The sequence below is a fragment of the Octodon degus genome, unplaced genomic scaffold (assembly GCF_000260255.1).
Source record: "Octodon degus isolate 3935 unplaced genomic scaffold, OctDeg1.0 scaffold00211, whole genome shotgun sequence".
NCBI lineage: Eukaryota > Metazoa > Chordata > Mammalia > Rodentia > Octodontidae > Octodon > Octodon degus.
This window is the reverse complement of record NW_004524787.1, coordinates 496,238-504,651: the sequence shown is the minus strand read 5'-3', so window position 1 is coordinate 504,651 and position 8,414 is coordinate 496,238. Positions and strand designations below refer to the sequence as shown.

The 8,414-nt window shown below is 35.0% G+C and overlaps 1 pseudogene; it reads right to left on the bottom strand.

The window, feature by feature from the left end:
• Positions 1-1,614: 1,614 nt before the first annotated feature.
• Positions 1,615-2,062, bottom strand: LOC101583479 (annotated as a pseudogene).
• Positions 2,063-8,414: the final 6,352 nt, after the last annotated feature.

Here is an 8,414-nt window from a genome sequence, read left to right as displayed (position 1 = left end):
ACACCAGTCTACTTTCCAACGAGCAGTGGAGAACCGTTCCTTTTCCCCCACAGCCTCTCCAACATTTGTTGTTCAGTGATTTCTTGATGATAGCCATTTTTCTGGGGTGAGATGATATCTTAATGTTGCTTTAATTTGCGTTTCGTGGGTGGCTAGTGATGTGGAGCATTTTTTCATATGTTTATTCCCTTCGTTAATTTCTTCTTCTGAGAAGTGTGTGTTCATCTCGGATGCCCATTTCAGGATTGGGTCTTCAAATATTGGGACCCTAGTTTTTTTTTTTAGTTCTTTATAGATTCTAGAGAGCAGACCTTTGTCTGAGTACTTATTTGTCATGAATTTTTCCAAATTTGTGGGTTGCCTTTTCATGTTTTGGTAATTTCTTTTCACATGAATAAACTTCTCAGTAAGAGCAGGTCCCAGGTGTTAATTCTTTCAAGTGTTTCCCATGCGATTTGATTTCTGTTCATGAAGTCTTTGCCTACCCTTATGTCTTCAAGAGTTCCTTATTAATTCTTTATTAATTCTAGTAGCTTCTTGGTGGAGTTTTTTGGGTCTTCAAAGTAAAGTATCATGCCATCTTCAAATAAAGATAATTTATCTTCTTCTTTACCTATTCTTATTCCTTTTATTTCTCTTGTCTGATGGCTGTAGCTAATGATTCCAGAACTACACTGAATAGGACTGATGATAGAGGATATCCTTATCTTGTACCAGATCTAAGAGCAAAGATTTCATTTTTTCTCCCTTTAGGATTATGTTAGTTGTTGGGTTTTCATAAATGGTACCAGATTGAAGTAAATGCCATCTATTCCAATTTTTCTGTAGGACTTTGAACATGAATGAGTTTTGGACTTGTCAAAAGCCTTTTCTGTATCAGTGGAGATGAACATGTGGGTTTTAGTTTTAACTTTATTCATATATTGTATTACATTTAATGATTTTTTATATTGAAACTTTCTTGCATCCCTGACATGAATCCTACCTGGTTCTTATTTTTGAATTTTGTGGGGTTTTTTGGTCCTTTTTTGATAAGATTGGCTAATTGTTCATCATTTTTTTATTATTTCTAAGAACCAAAACTTTGATTCATTTATTTTTTGTATTGTTTTCTTTTCTGCATTGCATTAATTTTTTCTCTAACCTTTATAATTTCCTTCCTTCTCTTTGCTTTGATCTGACTTTTTCTACTTTTTCTAGGAACTTGCGTTGTGGAATAAGATCATTTAAATGGGCATGTTTTGTTTTGCTAATATGCATGTTTCTTGCTATGTTTCCGTCTTAAGACAGCTTTCATTGACTTTCACAGGTTCAAGTTACTCATATCTGTATTTTCATTCAATTGTAATTTTTATTCATGTTTCTTTTATTTTATGTGACCCACTAGTTGTTTAGGAGATTGTTATTTTCTTCCAAGTTTGGTTCAATTTTATTTACATTCATCCCAAACCACATGACTTGGGGCTGCAATCAGGGAAGCAGAGGCAGAATTCCACAGAAGACAATGTCAAGAGTGCAGGGGAGAATAAGAAAAGCCCTGCAAAGATGGATAGCTGGCTCCTCTCTGGGAAGTGCCCTTGGGGGCACTGAATGGAGGAGCATGTGCAGTCTCCTTCAGGATTTGGACTTGGACACGGCAAGTCCGATGAGTCCAGCCTGTCCCACCGATGCCACCAATTATGACCATGCCCACCAGGCCATTTTTCTTCATAGCCTTGGCAATGAGTCATTCTAGCTCCTTGGCCAGGTTGTTCCAGGGCTCTCTCTGCAGCAGCTCAAGGATATACTTTAGGGCCTTTTCATATTCCTTGAGCCAGTAGTTGCCCATAGTCAGGTAGAAGACATAATACTGCTTTTCTTCTTTTCTCCCTTTGGACAGTAGCTCCTCCAGCAGTGTGATGCCCTTATGGATGTCATCATTGTACTTGGTTCGCACCACACACCAGGCATACTCAAATTGTGTGCTCTCAGATTTGGAGCCTGCTTCTTGCTCAGACTAAAATTTCTTCTCAAACTTTATTAGATCATCCACAGATAACAGATCGTTGAGCACAGCCTCCATGGCCACCACCCCCACAATCCTCATACCACAGTCTCAGTGGTATGGTGGTGGGTGCCAGGAGATTGTTATTTAATTTCCATGTGCTTATTTAATTTCCACATGTTTATGTTTTTCATGATTGTCTTTCTGAACAATTTCCAGTATCATTGCATTATGGTCATACACTGTGCATGGGATAATTTCTATTCTTTTCTATTTAGAGAAGCATGCCTTATGCTAGTATAGGGTCTATTTTGGGGAATGTCCCATGTTCAGTTGAAAAGAATGTTTATTCTGGCATTTTCTTATGACAACACTATTCATATGTATTTGAGTGCTTCTACATTCAGTGCATATAGATTTGATTGTTATCTCTTCTTACAGTTTTCCCCTAACAAGTACATAGTGACTTTCTTTATCTCTTAATCATTCTTGCCTTGAAGTTGCTATTGTCAGCAAACAAAATAGCTACCCCTGCTTTTCTCTGGATTGCTAACACATATAGTATATTTTCCATTGTTTAACTTTTAGTGTGTCAATTTCTATTTGAGGTAAGTGTGTTTATCTTGTACAATATATTGTTTGATTTTGTTTCTTCGTCCACTTTTCCAATATGCTTCTTTTGATTGGTGAATTGAGGCCATTTATATTGATGGTTATAACTAATACGTGTGTGCTTATCTTTGTAATAATATTCTTTTGGTTTAAGTTCTCTACTTTTCTCCCTCTGTTTGAATGCTAGGTGTGCTTTGTACTTCCTTTCAGCAGTTTTTCTTGAAGCTCTAGTTGTTTCTGTCTCTTTCAAGATTGTCTATAAGTACTTATATTAGGGTTGGTTTTGTTTTCATGTATGTTTTCAAGTTGTTCATTTTCATGGGAGTATCTTATCTCACTGTTAAATTTGGCAGATGTTTTGTGGGGTATATCAATGTGTGTTCAAAGTGGGACCTGAAATACTTTACTCTTCTTGACTTCATGTTTTGACTGAGAATTCTGTGATTCCAATAGGGTTTCCTTTAAACTTGATCTCTTCTTTCCACTAACAGTTTCAATAGATTGTTCTTGTGCTGAATTTCTGGGATTTCTATTATCATGTGTCAAGGTTTGGGTTTATTTTCACTATGGCTAATTGGCATTCTATGTATCTCATTTGCCCATATATCACATTCTTTTCAAATTCCACAAATAGACTTTTTATGTCATTTATGTTGAGTTCTGCTGTTTTGGAGACACATGTTAGTCTTATATTGCTTTTATTTGCATCATCTTTTGGCTGATGAATTTTAATTTCCTGGTTCCTTGTGATTTTTAAGAGATTGTTCCTTTGTGTGTACCAGCTGCAATACTATCCTCAATATCTGAAATTCTTTTGCCAATTTTTTACAATTGTTTCTGCTCACTTACAATGAAATTATTACTTTCCTGGATATATGTTTAAATGTGATTCATGCATTTTAATTCTTTCTTGTGTTGTTCTATCATTTTTTTCCGTAATTTTTCCATTGTTCTTTGTTTTTTGTCTATGCATTTAGATTCTCTGAGCAATTGTGTCATGATTGCTGGTTTTTTTTTCCTGTGAGATGATTTCTGAACTTTTTTCTTGTATAGCCTCATGGACCTGTTTCTTTACTTCCATTGCTATCATTTCAGGTATTTCAGGTTGTGATTTTAGTTCCTTTAATTCATGTCTTCTTGACTTCTTCTGGAGAGATACCATGCTGAAATTGGTTTTTAATTCTTTGTTTTGATATTTTTGAAGCTTGCGATGTTCACTTGAACTGAGAAGCAATTGTAGTGTGTTTTAGTGTGATTGAGCATGGCACAATGTCTTCGTGGATGCCCAGTGCCTGCCTGTCTTTTGTGATGGTGGGGTTCACTGCTGCATAACAAAGCATCTGAACTGCTTGTGGTCAAGGGCAACTATAAAATTTTTCTTTTAAAATAGTCTCTCATGTCCAAAAACAAAGAACAATCTTGAAAGAATTGTTCAACTAAGATCAAGAAGACATAGGTAGAAAATAGAGGAGAATAGAAAAATGATGAAAACACTGAATGAACAATACAGGAAAGAATTAGAAAACATGAAACATTAAAACAGACAACAAACAAATTAAGAACTCCATTGTAAGCTGGGTAAACCCCTTGAATGATACTGATGATAGACTTCAAACCTTAAACACAGTTGGGCAGCTAATGAATATGAAATAAAATATCTCTTAAAACTAATAAGAACCTGGAATTAATATTTCAGCAGATAGAAAATGATGCAAAGAAAAATAATATAAGAATAATTGGGGCCTGGGGAGATGGCTCAATAGAATAAACACTTGCCTGGTAAGCACAAGGGCTTGAGATCAATCCCCAGTTCCGCCAAAAATAAAAATAAAAATAAAAATAAGAATAAAAGAATAATTGGTGTAAACGAAGCAGCAAGAGACAGAAACAATGGCCTAAAAATATTTGCTGAACTGTTGGCAGAAAATGTTCCAAACATGAGAAAAGAATTTGAAATAGAGTTAAGAGAGGCATATACAGCTTGAAACAGCCATAATTAAAATAAATCTACACCTAGACACATAATAATCAAGATCTTAGAAACTGAGCCAAAGAATAGAATATTCAAAGCTGCTAAAGAGAATAAAAAGATCATTTATACTGAAAAGTCCATCCAAATAATGGCAGAAATCTCAAGACCAAACATCAAATCAAGAAGAGCTTGGAGTAAAGTACTGAAAGTCTTGGAGGAAAACAGCTTCCAACCCACATTGATATACCCTGAAAAGCTGTCTGTCAAATTCATTGGCTAGGTAAAAATCTTCCATAACAAAAAACAAAAGGACTTCATCACCACCAAACTAACCCTACAAAGAGTACGGACAGATGTAATAGAAAGAGACAGAAGTGATCACAGCTTCAAGAACAACAGAAATGAGCCAGCAAAGAGAGAAATTTATTAAAAAGAAGTAAAAAGTATGGAACCTACAGTAGAAAAGTAACATGACAAAGACAAGCCAATATGTATCACCTATAACTGTCAATGTAAATGGTCACAATTCACCAAACAAAAGAAACAGAGCACCAGAGTAGATTAAGAAACAAAATACAACAATATCTTGCATGCAAGAAACACATATAACTCAAAAGGAAATTCAGAGCAAAAGTAAAATGATAAAGAAATAATTCTGCATGCCACATGACATGACAACTATACTGAATTTCCAAGCAAGACTAGATATCTTGTTTGCTAAAAATATCAACCTGAAAATAAAAATCACTAAAAGTGATAAAGAAGGTCATTACATACTTGCTGAGGAAAAACTGCAAGAAGAAGATATAACAAACATAAATATAGGAACACCAACCTACGTATGACAAAGTTTAACTGGAGTAAAAAGTCAAATGAGCAACAATGCAATAGTAATGGGGGAATATAACACTCTGCTGTCACAAAGAGATAGATCAACTAGCCAAAAAAAATCAACAAAGAAATAACAGAAATGAAGCAAACTTCTAAAAAAAACTGCGTTGATATAAATGTACAGTGTTTCTCCCAGCAACAACAGAATGCACATCTTTCTCATCTGCACACAGGATATTATCAACAATATGCCATATGGGGCTGGGGAGATGGCTCAGTAGACTAAGCACATCTCTGGCAAGGGCAAGGATCTGAGTTCAATCTCTGGCCCAAGCACCAAAAAATAAATAAAAATAAATAAGTATACAATATAAAAAAGACTAATAGACAATATAGCAGCACACAGTTAACTCTTAAGTAAATTCAAAGGAAATGAATTTGTCCCATGAATACTCTCTGACCAAACTGGAATATAACTGGAAATTATTAGCAAAACAAACCATAAAATCAACACAAGCACATGGAAATTATATAAAAACCTCCTATGCATCCACTGGGTCACAGATAAAATTAAATAAGAAATTAAAAATTATTTACAATCAAACAAAATACAGATAAAACCTACTGAAACATATGGAAAGGAATGAAAGCTGTCTTATGAGGAAAATTTATCACGGTAAATTCACACATTAGGAAAACAGAATAAGACCTATAAGAGATCTTATGCTGCAACTCATGCTCCTAAAAACTGAAGAGCAATTCAATTGAAAAGCTCAAAGTAGTCAAGATTTTTTTTTCAGAACTAGGGATTGAACTCAGGCCCTTGCGCTTGCCAGGGAAGTGCTTATTCCACTAAGCCATCTCCCCAGCCCCAAGTAGTCAAGATATTATAAAAATTAGGGCAGACATTAATTCATTGGAGACAAAGAATACAATACAGAGACTAAATGAATCAAAGAGTGGACTCTTTGAAAGAATAAATAAAATTGATAAACCCCTAGCCAAGCCAATAAGAAGACAAAAAAATTCATGCAATAAAGAATGCAAAGGGGGAAATGACTGCAGATCATAGAGAACCTCAGAAGATCATCAGTACGAACTGCGAAAATCTTTTCTCTCACAGGATGGAAAATACAGAGGAAATACAGACAATCCCTACATGCATATGAAATGACAAAGCTGAGTTAAGGAGACGTACAAACGCTGAATAATCCAAAAACAAGAAATGAAATAGAAAATGCCATCAAAGCCTATCAATAAAGAAAATCCTAGGTCCTGATGGATTCACAGTAGAATTTTACAATAAATTTAGATAATTTTTTTCTTTTTCTTTTTAACAAATTGTATTGAGAAACAAAAAGCAATGAGAGAGTTTCAAAATCGATTAGTAGGACAGTTTCAATAATAAATACATTGCACATTGTTGTCTCAGTGGTTATTCATTGTACAATATGTAGATATGACATCCCATCCACAAACACTATTGGAACAAATCTTATTCATTGAGTTAAGAGAATGTGGCTATATATCTACCCTAAGTATTTTGAATATATGGATACAAAATGGTCATTCATTTGTATCCTCCTTTTTTTAGTTTTGTCAGAGAAAGGTATGCCATTCTCATTTAAATATTTTAGGTGCTTGAGTTCAGAAATAATACAGTATAGTCCAGTAGTTAATGATAGTAGTGGGTCATCCTCAAGACTAGCAAAGTTGGAAGTTGTTGACCTGAGCCCTTTAGAGTCCCGCATACCAACATGGCTTTACCCCTTATACCTTGTTTTTACATGTTTCTGCTAGATGGTTAAGACTAAGATAAAGCAAGACCTATATAACAAGAAATGTAATTTCTGTATCTGATAAGCTCAGTCAAGTCCCCTCAGGATATACCCTGAGACCCTGTACTGCAGTTTTTAGATCCTTTGTCAGTGTCAATCTTGTGGATGAGTCATGGCCATTGCTTGACCAGTTTGCTCTCTGTGAAAGCCTGAGAGAATGTTTTCTCTCACTGTGACTCTCCTTAGGCTCATTCTACATCATCGATCACATTCCTCTGTGATTCCATAATCTCTTTGATCAGAAAATTTGGGATACAACTGAGTTACATGATGTTACACTATAGGTTCTCTTATGTCCTGAGTCTTCACTGACCTAGGGCAAAATGTTGTCTGACCTTGCAGCCCTTCTTTTTCAAATTTAGAGAAAATTTAATGGCAAAATTTCTCAAACTCTTCAGTGAAGCTGAAAGGACACAATTCTCCCAAATTTGTTCCTTGAGGCAAGTATTACTCTGATTCCAAAACCAAGAAAGATCCAACTAAAAAACAAAGCTACAGACAATCTCTCATGAATATAGATGCAAAAATTTTCTATAAAATACTAATAAACAAAATACGTCAAATCAACAAGAAGATTACACCTCATGACCAAGTGGGATTCATTTCAGGTATGTAGAGATGGTTCAACACATACAATACAAATATTTAAAACACCACATCAATAGAACTAACAACACAAAACCTATGAATCACCTCAATGGATGTAGAAAAGAATTTTGTCAAAGTCACACACGAACAGTAAAAGTCCTACAAAGAATCAGAATAGATGGTCTATGTCTCAACCTGATAAAAGCCATATTTGTGAAACCAAAGCTAACATCATATTAAATGGGCTAAAACTGAAGACCTACACTTTAATTTCAGGACAAGCACAAAGATGCCCACGGTCTCCACTTCTATTCAATACAATTATGGAAACATTAGCCAGAGAAATTAGAAAAGAGAGAAAAATAAAAAATAAGAATTGGAAAAGAACTGAAACTATCATTATTTGAAGGTAACATGATACTCTACACGAAGGACTCCAAAACTCCACCAAGAGTCTTTTTTTTTCAGAACTGGTGAATGAACTCAGACGTTGCACTTGCCAGGAAAGCACTTATTCTATTGCGCCATCTCCCCAGCTCCTCCACCAAGAGTCTTGTAGAGTTAATTACAAAATTTAGCAATGTAACTG